Below are 15,069 nucleotides of genomic sequence, written 5' to 3' on the forward strand. Positions count from 1 at the left end.
TTAACATGCAAATGTTAGTGTTATTTCAGGGCAGCTGCTAGTTGATTTTGACATCAAAATATGGAATCTACATATCTGAATATGTTTTTCCATATTCAGAGTTAAGGTCAAAGAGCAAAATATTTGTGCGCTTAAAAAACCTTCCACACCTCCAGGCTGGGAGAGGTGACAGGATATATTCCAAACTAATGACAACTAATAACCTACTATTTAATTTTTTTAGGTCTGCTAGGAATTGCTTATTCACTTTTCACAGAATCACAGAATCAGCTGAGTTGGAAGGATCAACGAAGATCATGAAGTCCAACCTTTAGCCCTGCACAGGACCATCTATTTGAAATGATTATTATATTAATGGGAGAACCATAGTGTTCAACTGGTGTCACAAAACTACAGAAAAACTGTAAATTTTTCTTTCTTTTTTTTCTTAGCCCTCTTCCCCTTTTCTAAAGCACTTATTTTAGACAATGCTTTTTTAAACTATGGCAAGTATTGTACTACTTTCCAGTCAATCAATACATCTTTCATTTCATATGCAACACCTTCTCCTTTTTCTCTCCAAAATTATTAGCTCCTTTTCTGGGATTGAAACAAGATATTAAAATATACACAGAAAAAAAAATCCAAACGTTTGTATTTTGTGTCATCTGCTAAAAATAATTGTAAAAATAAGTCAGTATATTCACTTGGAAGGAAAACAGCTCTGCTGCAGAATGCAGCCTTTCTACACATCTTTTTATGCGCAAAAAGGCAGTGATGGAGCGAGGGAAGAAGCAGTTTTCCTCTCTGCTGTGAGGCTGGTGACAGTCAGCAGAAGGGTAGAAATGCCAAGCTGAGGAAGACTCACCAGCACAGTAGTTTTTAAGAGAACTCCAGAAGACAGACAACACATAAGGGCATGCACCAGAAAGTTCACTACTTCCCATACCAACAAGTATACAGTTTTATTTTTTTACTGATACAAGTATACAGACATAAAAACTCACATACATGTGGTTTACTCCAATACTAGTAATTCAAACAGACACATTTATGATATGACTGTCAGCGTGAACTATATAGTTATTGTATAGTGAACACTATATAGTGTATAGTATGGTAAAAATGTATAGCCTATTGCATCTTCTAAGTGTTAGAAAGAGGTCATAGTAACAAAAGTGGAAGTATTAATCCTGGAGTAGCCCTTGTACAAAGGGTTGTCACAATCCTCCAGTTCCACAATAAACACACTGCTTCAGGTCTCAAAGATTTCCTAGAGAGTATCCATTAAACTGTAAAATCACCAGGAAGGGACACACTACATGGGCTTCACTGAACTTGTACCAGGACCCAGGACAGAAATGACTAAAGAAGATATACACACAAAACTCAAACAAATTACCGTCCTGCAGAGCTTTTCAGTGCATGACTGGTTTCAACATTCATGCTATGGAACAAAACATCAACAATGCCATTTAGCACCTGCAAAAGGAGTGTGCACTGACAAAACTTTTAATGGATAAGGCTTACAGAGTAATGTGGGGTCAGACCAAGTACTACTAAAGTTCTTCAACATGTCAGCACAATATTCTTGGGATTATGCATCTCATACAAGGAATCATGAAGCGTCACTGTGGACAACCCTCTGTGAGGACTCATGTCTCCACCAACAGGAGAGCAAATCCTTCCACAGGCAGCACTGGATTTTGTAGCTGCAGGATGAACAGCCCAAGGCAGAAAAATATATTAATTGCACTGTTTCAAGCGGATGAACTGTTCTGGTAATAAATCTCCAGCAGCACTTCATCAGTCCAAGATAGTGACCTTCAGCAACACATTTCAGAGAAACTTCCTAATCAACCCAACACTTAACACAGCTGAGAGGGACCAAATACGTTACAGTGACTATTTTTAAACATAAACATGCAACTGCAAGAAAAAGTAGAGAAAACGAAGAATGTAGCAAAAATTTCAGTGGAAGAACTTATCAGCATAACTAAAGGCACCAAATCCTCCTTTCCCAATATAATATACTGTTTAGCGTAAGAGGTTCTAATTACTCACGTGAGTATAATTCTAATGTCTTTAGAAAACCGCAAGCACCATGCCAGACCCCTGCTTCCCCCAGCTGTATGGCCCAGTCCTAATGCAGAGCAACCCAGAAAGGCCACCACCAAGTTGCACGTGTTTATTTTTCTCCAAGAAAAGACAAAAGGAAGATGATAAATAAAAAGGCTTTGTTTGTCCCACTCCTTCTGTGGAATTCACAGTACAATATGTGGCCAGCCTTGCACTGGAAGAACCAACCTAGTTGTGATAAACCACTACCAAATCCCTCACCTCCAAGAAGGCAACAGAACTTATGTCTGACAACTAATATAGTTGAGTTTTTGGTGCTTTTTAATTCTTTCTTGGACTTCTTCCTGGGGGTCCAAGATTTCATTTCTCCTGTAGATGCATGGTTCAGCCGAAAATACAGCAAGGTATGTTGCCATACAGTTTTATACTGGATGCAGGTAGAGTTTGAAAATGTTTGCTAGCACATATGACCACTGAGAGCTCAGTGCTTCTTTCTGGACAGACCTGCTCCCTGCAGGCAGGGCACAGTGGAGCACCCCTATCAGCATGGCTGCCATGGTGTGCACTGACAGCTGTGCACAGTTACCATTCCCTTTATTTCTCATCGCCACTCTTTCTTAGATCTTTTTTTCCATTTAAATAACTTAACAGGGCTAGCACTAGCAGATTCATGTCACAGAAACAGAGAACAGTTTGGGTTGGAAGGGACCCTTAAGTTCTCTAGTTCCAACCATTCTACCATGGACAGGGACACGTTCTACTAGACCAGGTTGCTCAGAGCTCCATCCAACCTGCCTCACTTCTACAGGAAAGACTGGCCTCCACAGAACTTTCTTTTAGGAACAATAAGTGTTCCCACAGTGCTCCTCTTAAAAATCAACAAAAGATACGTTGATATAGTGTCAAAGACCTGGCAGCTAAGATCTGTGCAAAGAACTGATTGGTCACTGGCTCCTACTAGACAGGCTAGACAGGTGAATGGAATATAGTTGCATTCTGGCTTCATAATGAATAATTAAAGCAACTGTCCTTACCTTTTCAATTTTCTTTGCGGGAGGGAAGAGAAAGAGAAAATAAAGAGAAAGAAAAAATAAAAAATACTTTCAACCGTCTGAGATCTAAAACAGCACAAGGACAGCTGATGTCAGACTTCTCAAAATCACAAAAAATTCATGACTCTGAGCTGGTTTACTACCTGAGCTTCAGCTAGAAGTTTTCATCTTCTCTGTAAGGGCAGAAAATGCCTAGCACCAGGACAGGAAGCACCCAAACCAACGTAAGAAACTCTGGACTAGACACAGACTAAAAAAAATATTAACTTCTTCAATATTTTTCAAATGAACCAATTATATGGGTGTGAACTACCACATTCTCCTCTGAACTGACATTTCTCTTTAGCTTTTTTTCTCTATAAAATCTCACACTCATTCAAATTTCTCTCCAAAAAATCTTTCTGGAATGCCTAGAAAAACACTCCACAATGGCTGGGCAGATGGCATACTCCAATGGCTCATTATCCTAATTTCAACAGTCTCTCTTTATCTGCTGGTGAAATCAAGGTCAAGTGAAAAACTTTAAAAACCACTATGACATCTGGGGATCTTAAAATCAGGTTTGTAGCTAGAAAAATTCTAAACATTTCTACAATTTTTAGATTTTTTTTTTATCATTTGGATATGGAAATTGTTCAGGAAGGAGTGACGGCTCCTTTTCAAGACTGACTGACTTGAGGACATCCACATGAAAACTGGGTGCTGTCAGGACAGTTCTCCTTCCATCTGTGGTGCCAGAACATTCTAGTAACATGACACGTTTAGAAGACTCATTAAGTAATATCTTAATATTGGAGTTGAGACCTTTAGAACTAAGCGTCATTGAAATGCAAGTGGAACATGCATAACTACAAACCATTAGTCCCTTTAGGTGGTCCCTTGTCATCTCAATATCCTTACAATAAAAAGCACCATGCTACAAGAAAAACAAACCTCTGAGTCTTGTGACTGACATTGCATATTAAAAAAATTTCAAAATCTCAGAGGAAGGTATGACCAACATGTTTGCCCACGTAAGCAAGATCCCAGTGAGGATTTTAAAATGGAGAAAGAGGACAGTCTAACATCTGGACTTCTTCTTTGAGATACATCTAATGAATGAAAGAGACATCTATCCCTCCTAGATACCATCAGCAGAGAGACATATAACAAATTCTCAAAGGCATTGTCAAGGACATATCTTCTTAAGGATCTCTTAACTCAGAAGCATGGTGTGCCCTGTGCCTGGGGTAAGCACACAGGCACTGTGGTGAGGATTCAGGGAACGTAGTTGATTCTTCCTTTTTTTACTTGCTGGAAAACAGGGAGTTTGCTTCCTGAGCCAGAACCTCGCTTCTCTTTAGATATCCACAACCTGAGAATTGCCAAAGCTTATCTCAGTTTAAACTCAGAGATATGAATCTTAATGAAGAATAATAAAGCAAAGACTGTTTCCCCTTGATAATGGAAACTGAAACGAAAGAAAAATGAAACAAAATTATTACAAAACAATTCTTAGGAAGACAACATCATGCCAACTAAAACCATCTTGCAGTCTGTCCTCCTTATGAAATGCTAAAATATTTATACCTAAATATACTTTCCATAGCTGGTCTGCTTTTTGCCCTCATGCATGTTCAGAGAAGTCTTGTCCTTGAACATTAAAATCATAGAAATACCACAACAGGAAAAGCGACAACCACACATGAAACTTTATTTGAACTATCTGGATGACAAGAAATCTTAATTAGGAGACCACACACTGACATGTGCAGGCACACAGAGAGGAATGCTGTGTGCCCAAGCTGGCCAACCTCTAAATGAGAGGAGAGGAAGCTCGAAGCTGCTGCTTGTGCTCTGCTGAGGAGCACATAGTTCATGTAATACAGCAGGAGGTCGGAACCACAAGTTGCACAACATAGAATAGGTTACTTACAACATGTTTGCCATGTATCTGGTGTTTCCCATAGCGGAATCCTCTACTTCTCCATTTGCATAGCTGTGCTTTTTTGTGGGTTTTTCTTCTGGTTTTTGTTTTTTTGTTGTTGCTGTGTGTTGGTTTTTGGGGTTTTTTTGAGTCTCACAATTATTATGAGTCACAAAAATTTGCAGGTAACCTCTCATTCTGAGAGTTAACATTGAACAGGTGTTTGAACACATGTAATTGTATTCATCTTTGCCTAATATACCACAAAAGAAAAGGAATTTTTGAAATAAATAACTTAAATTGGAGCAGTGTAACTGGAGCACATCTGATGCTTATTACCTTTCCCAACAGTTACCGTATATGTTATAGATATAAAAACATTTTTATATACAGATATACTTTTGCAAAATTTTTACCAAAAAAGAAAGATGAATTTAGGTATTGAAAAAGTTAGGCTTCAATTTTTCATGGGAATGGTTAATTAAGCCTAAATTCAGAGATTCTGTGCATACTTTCAAGAAATATTTAGCACCCAAAAGTCAAACTGAGATCATGAAATAGGTGCTTAGTGTCTGTGAAGACCAAATTTAGCAATTCAAACTGGAATCTACAAAGTTAAAGACTGCCTTTTAAAAAATTAGACTTCATGCACCTTTGCTACATGAAGAAGGCACCATGCAAGATGAAGGAATGCAGTCCATTCCTCCTCATATCCCTGACCCATCACCCTTGGCAGCAGATCATACGTGCCTATTACTAACACCTCTCAGTAAAGAGGAGGAGATGAAAATAGGACTTAGCTACGTATGCGCTTCTAGTACCAAAAGGGGATTCTTCCTTCCTTTCTACAAAAGAATCTTTGATTTTTATGCTGTTACCTAATTAAATTTCACTGTGCATGCTAAGTTTTCTGATGTCTAGCTATTTTATGTTCAGGCCCAAATCAAAAGAACACACACTCACAAATAACCCTTTCATTAAAAGAAACCAAACCAAAAATTAAGAGAAAGTTTGTTGTATATTAAGATATCTCCCACTCTAGTTGTTTCCTCAGTTCAGCCAAGGAGAAGAGATCATGCACATAACTTCTAACTAGGTCACAAACTCCACCTTTCTAATATTTTATGCATGCACCTTGTAAAGGGATGCACATTATGTCAAGTTCCAAAAGGAGCATCATGCTATGAGCAACAGCTTTTCAAGAGCGGTTCAATATTGTGTTGGGATTACTTTACTTTATGGATGGAGAGACACATCCAATTTTTTCAGTCAGTGAGAAATAATAACATAAAATCAAGTAGTCAATCTGTTGACATACTATTTGCTTTAACTTACAGTCAATAGTTCCTTGATGAGTGTGTGGATTACCCCACAGGAATTCTCAAATATACTTGTACTGTCCAAAGTCTAAATTAGCCATACAGAATTCCTACATACATTAGACAATATTTAATGGTCAGTACATAAAAAAAGAGTTCAAAACCTACTGTTTCACACTGCATATTCTGAAAACCATAATGCTTTTAGAATATCTACACAGAAAAACTGTGTGTGAATTTTCAGCTGGGAGATAATGGATATCTTGAAAAATTACATGAGAATTCATCAAGTGCCATAGCTCTCTGCTCATTAACCTGGATGTTTACAGTATGCCTTATCCTGTTTCTTAGGATCTTTATAATCTGATGCCTTCTTTCAGGCCAATACTCGTTACATCTGATTCATTAAAATTCAGAAATTCTATCCTGAGATTTTCTTTTTTCTCTCCTGCAAGAAAATGTGAGATATCTATACCACACTCAGCATTGCTGAGAAAGAGAAGGGCCTTTGCAGAGGTTAAAAGCAGGCTCTGGGCACTGAGCCATCTCCAACTGTGCTTTGCCCTGCTAAACTGTGTTTGGATTTGCTGTAAGAGTATACAATATCTGTATACAGGCTCTTGAAATACCAGGGGAAACTTAATATTAAAAAAATAGGGAAGCAGCAGAAAAACCTATTTAAGAGCCATTTTTCCACTTCAATTGCTAACAAAATATGTTTTACACATAGAATCTTGACCTGGAGTAGCATTCACCTTTTTGGGTTGGATGTTTGCATTTGACTGCAAAATATTTAATTTTACTCCAGACAACACAATTAAAGTTCTTCAAGAAAAAAGTCAGATCAAGACCTGCTACATGGGGACAGTTGCAAAAATGAACAACACAACAGATAAAAGTAACAAAGTTAAGAATTAACAGTTATTTGTTGGGTTTTTTTCCATTACCATACATAGATTTTGGTGTGACATCATACTATATGCAAGTGTCTGAAAATGTTACTTTCCTGGAGATGTTGCACAAAAAGGTTGAAAAAGGGAGAGCTTAAGATCAGTTGACATGAAAAGAGAAACCAGTCTCAGGGGTCTATCTGGGATGCAGCACAGGAAAGAGTTCGTCCTGTAAACATGCTGCCTGGAGCGCTACAGGCTGCCCAGTGCCAGACCCATATTGACCCACCAGAGCCAGCTGTAGGGTTGGAGCAGAGGAAGAGAGGGTGAGAACACTGTGTTTGTTCAGCCCTGAAAAGAGAAAGCTACAGGGAGACCTACCCACTGTCTGCTACTGCCTGACAGGAGGGAACACAGACTGTCTGCAAAGGTGCACCGAGAGGGAGGGGAGCCATTGGCCAGAGCTGCAACATAGGATATTCAGGCCTTATACAGAGAAAAGTCTTTTTATTGTCAGGGAGGTGAACATTGAAACAGGAGCCCAGAGGGTCTGCTGGACCTTCATCCTTGGAGATGCTCAAACTGTCCTGCACGTGGCCCTGAGCAACCTGATCACATGGGACCCAGTCCGGTCAGCAGGGTGGACTAGGTGACCTCTGGAAGTCCCCTCCAACCTGTATGATTCTCTGATCTCATTTTTCTACCTCTGTTTCAAAAGACAGTGTCTCTTTGCCTCACACTATCTTCGGCAGCAGATGATCCAGACATGGAAGGCAGAGTAATAAATAAGTACATGTTTAAATTCATCACCATATATATTGACTTCTTTCTATCTCTCCTTTTTTTCCATTCTTGAAAGACAGAGATATTTGCTTCTCAGTATGCACCAGGCATTTCCTCTGCTTTTCTGCTATTTGAATCTCTCGGTGATTTACTTGTCAACAGCACACAAAACAGGAGGACTTGAGGAAATCAAGAAAACACAAAGAGGAGAACAAGAACTACTTAGACAAAGAAAAGTATGATCTCTCCTTTTTAGCAGTAGGCACCTATAACATATTCATCAAGACAGTGAGTTAAGAGGCAGTGCTGTGCAGGACTGCTTTGTGTACAGCATTACAGAATCAGTTCGAGAAAGGGATGAGAAGGTCAAAAAGCTGCTAATGACAGCGTCTAACTGTCAGTAGGGGCTAAACAAGGGCTGATGGGCTGTGCCATTCTATGCAAGCCTGGCTGGCATGCTGTAAATACTGCACATGGGCCCCAAATACACTGAACTCGAGATACAGGTATGCAGGGGCACACAGAGGAGACAGAACCAAGTGATGGGAATAACAAATATTGCTATTTAGAAACAAAAGAGATGTTCTCATGCCACAAAACATATACTAGGGAGGGAAATTGCCGAGGGTACCCCATAAAGTTCTGTGGTGCATATCACATTGACTGAACTAGCCAGCTCAATAACAATGATGTGATCTGCTCCTTGCAGCTCATGGAAGATCACGCTGAGGTAGAACGGTGCAATGATTTCTTCAAAAGAAAATAGAGGACATGTAAGCAATCTTGAGTTAGACTGTTTGGCTCTCCCTAATGTTTCTACTGACAGTACAAGCAAGAACATACAAATATTTGCAGTGATACAATTCAGTAGCAGTATTCCCAGCAGACACCGAGCAACAGAGATCACTGAATTAATTTTTTCTGTTTAGTGAAAACAAATAATAGCATTATTAGAAACTGGCAGAGAACAAACAAACTAAAGCAACTCAGCAAACCCACACAGAAACTGGGCAATTAAACGCCCATTTTTCACAGCAAAGATGCCTGGAATCTCAACACTGTAAAACATGCAACACTCTCTCCCCATTCAATTTTCCTTAAATCAGCTCTTTTTCTTCAGTATCCCAAGCAAACACAAACTACATTTTAAAAACATCCATTTTAAGAGATGAGCACAACTCCAAAATGAAGCTACTGAAATCAACGCACAACGCGAGTCACTAAAGAAGCAAGTCCTTGGGGGCTTTGCATCTTAAAGATGTTCAGTGCAAGATCTCAGAGTCTGGATTCACAGCTATTTTGCCTGCTAATTACTAATACATAGAAGCAAACTTTGCAATGTTAATATCAATGTGCTCATCGACGAACCTCCAAATGGCTTCATACTGCAGATGACGTCCACACTGGATGTAAGCCATGACACTACAAATGCGTTTTAAAGTTGGCGAGATTTCTAACCAGTGTCTCCACACTGCCAACAATCTCTTCTTTGGTTCATTTTCTCATCATGTTGTCCACACTGTCATTATTCAATGTGACTATTACAGCAGTATACCAGGAACCCGCTGAAAAGGAGTACTTAGGAGGGTGGAAATGTTTTATTTTTAATATTTCCAGTGAAAGAATAAACCTGTATAGCTCCCACCACTGCACCTGTTCAGGATCCAAGCATTATTAACAACTGTTTTGAAAAGGAACTTACTATTGTTTTCAGACAGTAAGAGGTAGTGCTAAGGATTAATAACATATATGTAATGTTTATTAATTTCTTAGTGACAATTTATTTGCACTTATAAGCTATACCTCAGCTACAAAGACAGCATAGTTGCCCTCCACTAGTCACCACAGCCACATTGCTTTCATCCTACAATCCCTCCATCAAAGCTCATGGTAAAGAAACACATGACCAATGTAAAACACTTCACTTCTGAACCGCTGTTTTATAAGTTATGGGAATGCTATGGAATCCACAATGTAGTAACTGCAAAAGACTACACCTATACTGCATTCTCCTTCAGCCAACTGCATACCTGGTGGGGTCAAACACTACAGCAGCGATAGGTGAGGGGTAGCCAGAAGAAGAACATGCCCTTCCAGCCATTTCGGCTGGCCAGGATGTTGGTGGATGGCTCACCTGCTGGATGAAAGCAGCTTAGAGTAGGATCACTCTGGGAAGTGGCTGTGTGACAACAGCTCTCAGCACAGCCGACTGCTGGAGTGTTCGCTTTGCAAAGGTGCTCGCTGCTGTGACAAACTCTGGAGCAGGTCCCAGAAAGCAGGAGCAGAGAGGGGCAGGGCACCCCAGCCCAGCCCAGCCCAGCGGAAACAGAGGGCACTGTTTGCACTGCAGGTCAGCTCCTGTTCCCCTGTCTTGACAATGGCAAATATCTTTGTCACTTTGCAGTTCTGGGAACAGAATATCGTCCTGTGAAATTACAACGCTGTTTTAATACTGCCATTATTAGCATTGTCTTCAGACAATAAAATGTTCTGTTGCAGTCGCTGTAGGCTTGCAGCACTGAATACACACTGAGTCACCCCACTTTAATTTAAATGGCACAACTGTGTGAACACGTTCTTTAGTTAAATCCACACACCCCCTAAAGTAAAAATAAGCAGATCTCCAAGGAAGAACTCACTTTCTACACAATGCAAAAGCAATCCTTGCTGTGTGCTTCTACAACCTCAACAAACATATGACAAAAGGCTCAGTAAGACTACTCCTGTTTTCTGATCTGTTAGTAGACAAGTACACAAAGCCATCCCAAAAGGGTCATGCCATTAAAAATGTATGTGCCTAAACATGGCTTTATTCAGTGGCCTTCACAACACAAGCAGAGATGGTACCCACAAGCAGTCACTCTGCATCACAATGCCGACACAGAGAAGTTTCCACTCCCCTCCTTTCCCTTCAAATAAGAACAGCACCTCTCAAGAATAATCACTCAGATGCTTTCTCACCATATGTAATAACATACCCCCCCGAGTTACATTCAACCCCATTCACAGCAGAAGACATCCAGAAGATTTCAAGTTGGAACATGGGGAGAGTCTACTGCCCACACATTCGCTCTTATCACAGGATTTGCTGTGCTGCCAATTCACCAAGCACTGCTGATACCAGTGAACATAAAACCAAAGCAAACAACTGATCTGTGTTCAAACTTGTCTGTGCATCTGCCCCATAACTAAACCCTCCTAGGAATAGAAACTGCATCAAGTAAGAGTTTGCTTACTTTGAAATGAAACTACAGAGGGCACAGAGGGTTAAAATGAGCAAGCATTTTTTTTGTATTACACCTCTGAAACCATCCTCCACAGTCCTCCTCACAACAAAGCTGCACAGCTCCTTGCAGGCACATTATTTTACAATTTCTAAAACAAAACTTCCTATGTCTAATGTGTCTAACACAATCAGATATACTCCAACCAGGTGCTGTCATTATAAAAGGATTTTGCTGTCATGCATGCTTACAACATTGGGCACTCGAACAACTGTCCTGCTGATAGAGCATGACTTCAATACAATATGAATTCAAAGGATGCAAATTGACGCAAATAAAGCATTCACACCACCAACATACCTTAATGTCCTTCCTTTAGGAGGAGTCCTGATGTGCTCACCTGAAGCTCTTGTCCTTGTCTTCCTTCTTGGGGGAACTTCTCTTCCGGTCCAGTAATTCCTCATAGACCAGAGCTAGGGAAAAGAAGTCCCCAGTTGCCCTAGCAGTTTTCAGCTCAAGTTAGAAAACACAAACAATGCAGCATACAAAAGTGCTGAAGTGAAGGTCTAGCTATATGAAGAACTATACTAACAAAAAAGCCTTTGTTTTTTTACCACAGAGGATATCTAAAGGGGACTTAGTTTCAGAAGTCCCCTTAGTTTTCAATTCCTCCCTCCCTACCTTGAAACAACAGCATTCAATGGAAAGAAAAGTCACTTTCTTGCCTAACTGTAAGGAAAGCTGTGGACTGTAGCTTCTTAAATACCCAGAATGAAGGCAATACCTAAAAATCTGAAAAGACACTTTTATGCCCATGTTTGAATCCTTACACAAGTTTCTGCAAGTGCATATAAAGAACAACAAAAGACGTTAGATAAACAGCCAGCAGTCTTAAACTGTACTTAAGGCCATGTTGGAAGTGGATGGGAGGAGCTGACAGCTGGCCACCTCACTTTGTCCCAGGACATGCTATCCTTTGGAGCTGCTTTTATTCTATGCTGATTTCCCCTTCTTCTCCTGGCAGGTCTCTTGTGCACCTGTACAATGCAAGCCTGACTGTCAGCCCAAATGAGCCCAGCCCAGCCCACAGGGTCCCTCCCAGTGGCTGAATTAGAGACAAAACAACAGTGTGCCCTTGTGCAAAATGTGCATTGTGTGCCAGGGTTTGTGACTGCTGGGGTTCCCGTGGGTCTGCACGACATAGTTTATGTGATGGGCACAGTCAACAGCTTCCTCAATTCTCTCTTCTTCACCAAACAGCAAAAAAATCTAATGTGCCCTGTGCATGGAAACAGCACAGAACAGCAATGCTTAGGACACAGCCTGGTGAAGGAGGATAGCATGCTACTGCCACCAACCCCTGACCCTCTGAAAGCTTATTATATCTCACTTAGTAAACTAATGTGATCAAGTCCACAGATGCAGAGGAAGGAGAACAGCTGAGAGAAATTTGCAGGTATTTGCGCCAGAGTCCCTCATGCCCTTATATTTATTGCTCTTGAATGGATTTCCTTTCCACTGACAAGGCCATTGAAAGCCTTGCAGGTCACAGGTGGGCTGGTGTCACCCTTGTATGTGATATTTCACTCTTTCCAGATTAGACAAGGTAGCCAGAAACAACTACTTGAGTACTGAACACAACTAGGATAAATTACAAAGTAGCATGGGGATTGAGGGAAATGTTAATACAGTATTCCTGAGCCTAAATTTTCACTGTTCTCACATCACTACTGCAAAGAGAAGGGAGCAAGGTTTCTGGGAACGTTATGGCAGCCCTGCACTGCCTTGAACCACGATCACCTACATGGCAAAGTGCAGCATGCTGACCGAGGGCTAAATTCTCCTGTAACTCACCGCTGCTTATGCAGAATCAAGATGTGTATTTTAGATCACACTTCAAACTGTTTGCATTTTCATAGTATGTTGCCAAGCAGGTGAATCCTTCAAAAGACACTATGCAAAAACTACGTGAAACCTCAAAATTTCAGGTCAGACAATTTCCTCTCCTGCTTAAACCCAGGCATTTCAAACAAGGAGAGATGTGCAGTGCACAGGGGCAGTCTTCCAGAAAAGTCAACTTTCTGGGTCTTACAGCTTATCCTCTGCAGCTCATGGAAGGCTTATACTTTAACCATGTGAAAATGTTATCACTTATTATTACACTATATTTCATGGTCAATATTTATGCCCTTTTCTCCAGTGCCAAAAGCTCATGTTGATACCTTAAACTTTACTGTGCAGACACAAGACTTCTGTATCTGGGATGCCTTATTCTTTTTTCCTTTTCTTTCTTTCCCCTCCCCCCTCAGACATGAAGGTAAGCTTTAAGATTTATCACAAAATTCAAGAGCAATGCAATTTTGGTGAAAAAACATCTAAGATGACAAAATACCCTGAGCATTAAATATATTAAAAACACCAAATTTTTCATTTCATACATTCAATCCTAGAGTGGTTTTTATTAGACTACAGAACATTAGAGCCTTGTAAAGTCAGATTTACAACAGAACTTGAAACAGCCCGATCTATAGCCTATGAAGTGCTGTTATAACACAAACTTTAAAAGTGTCAAACTTCAGTGAATTATGACACTTAGCACTTCGCCTCTTTTTAGCTGTAATCTTATATGAGAAGGGGCTATCACAAAAACTGCCTGCCCTTGTACTGTAAATATTTTATTATTTATTTATCTTACAGCTGTTATAAAAGTGACAAACCATACCCTAAATTGCTGATTTTGTGAACCTTTCTGAAAGCTTGAATTTCACTACAAGTTCTGGGTTAAAATATATGGATAAAAGCAAAAGGATAAGACAAAACAGGAACAAGTAGGTACATTAAAAAATCAGGTTTTTAACCCTCATATTTTAAAATGTATGGGAGGCAATAGCCCACAAGAAAAATCTGTCAGAATCACCAATTTGGGGAGTATTTAAAATAAACAACTGCATATGCTTTTTTATTCCTTCTTCCTAGGTTCTCTTAGTTTTCTGTAATTGCTCCAAGGCTTCAGCAAAAACACAAGAGTATTCTGAATTCTGGGCATGGTGTTTGGGTAAATCTTTTGGTTTTCTTCTAGGCAGATAAAAATAAATTTAACAAGTATGAATATATACCTGTTTTCCACAGTGCACAAAGTTGAACAACTACTGCTATTTCTGAAAAAATTCATGTCAGTAAATGTGCAAGACCTAAATACCTACATGCATTTCTCTTTAAGTACATAGAAGCACAATAACTTGGGGTAACATCCCCCCAAATTGCTAAATAAATCTGTAAATGCTACATTTTCACATTATATCAATGTTGCAGACTGCACCTTTCTCATGTGATGTCATGCATGCTTTGGAAGATAAATATATGCCATGCTGCCAGTGAAAACTTCTTTAAAAGTTCACTCATGATCTTTTTTTACTTTACCTTATTAATCCTTATAAAATAACTTTTTCTCCCTGCTTGAATTCATTTACCTTCTTTCATTCACCATCAGTAGCTATAGTAGAAAATGAGTAACTGAAATGTCAAAATGCTGCCTTTAATTTGCAGTGTTGCAGGAGAAAGCTTAGAAGTTGAAAAGAGATAATCAGAATCATAGAATCATTAAGGTTAAAAAAGACCTCTAAGATCATCGAGTCCAACCATTAATGCAGCACCACCATGTTCATCATACTAAGCTGTATCCCCAAGTGCCACATCCACATGCCACACTTCAGGGATGGTGATTCTATCACTTCTCTGGGCAGCCTGTTCCAATGCTTGACCACCCTTTCAGTGAAGAGACTTTCCTGATACCCAATCTAAACCTTCCCGGGTGCAACTTGAGGTCATTTCTTCTTG

At 39.8% G+C, this 15,069-nt stretch overlaps 1 protein-coding gene across 8 annotated transcripts in view; it reads right to left on the minus strand.

Annotated features, from left to right (window-relative positions):
* Positions 1 to 15,069, minus strand: part of FAM110B (family with sequence similarity 110 member B) — a 121,365-nt gene that overhangs the window by 20,825 nt on the left and 85,471 nt on the right. Inside the window, exon 1 of one of the 8 annotated variants that reach the window (XM_027709018.1) lies at positions 2,563 to 2,671. The exons of the other annotated variants lie outside the window; for them this stretch is intronic. The gene's annotated coding sequence lies outside the window, so the exon portion shown is untranslated. Of the gene's footprint in view, positions 1 to 2,562; positions 2,672 to 15,069 lie in introns of those variants that run through there. 8 annotated transcript variants of the gene reach the window in all.

This window comes from Neopelma chrysocephalum, unplaced genomic scaffold (assembly GCF_003984885.1).
Source record: "Neopelma chrysocephalum unplaced genomic scaffold, ASM398488v2 Primary Assembly neopelma1_22, whole genome shotgun sequence".
In the NCBI taxonomy this organism is placed as follows: Eukaryota; Metazoa; Chordata; class Aves; order Passeriformes; family Pipridae; genus Neopelma; species Neopelma chrysocephalum.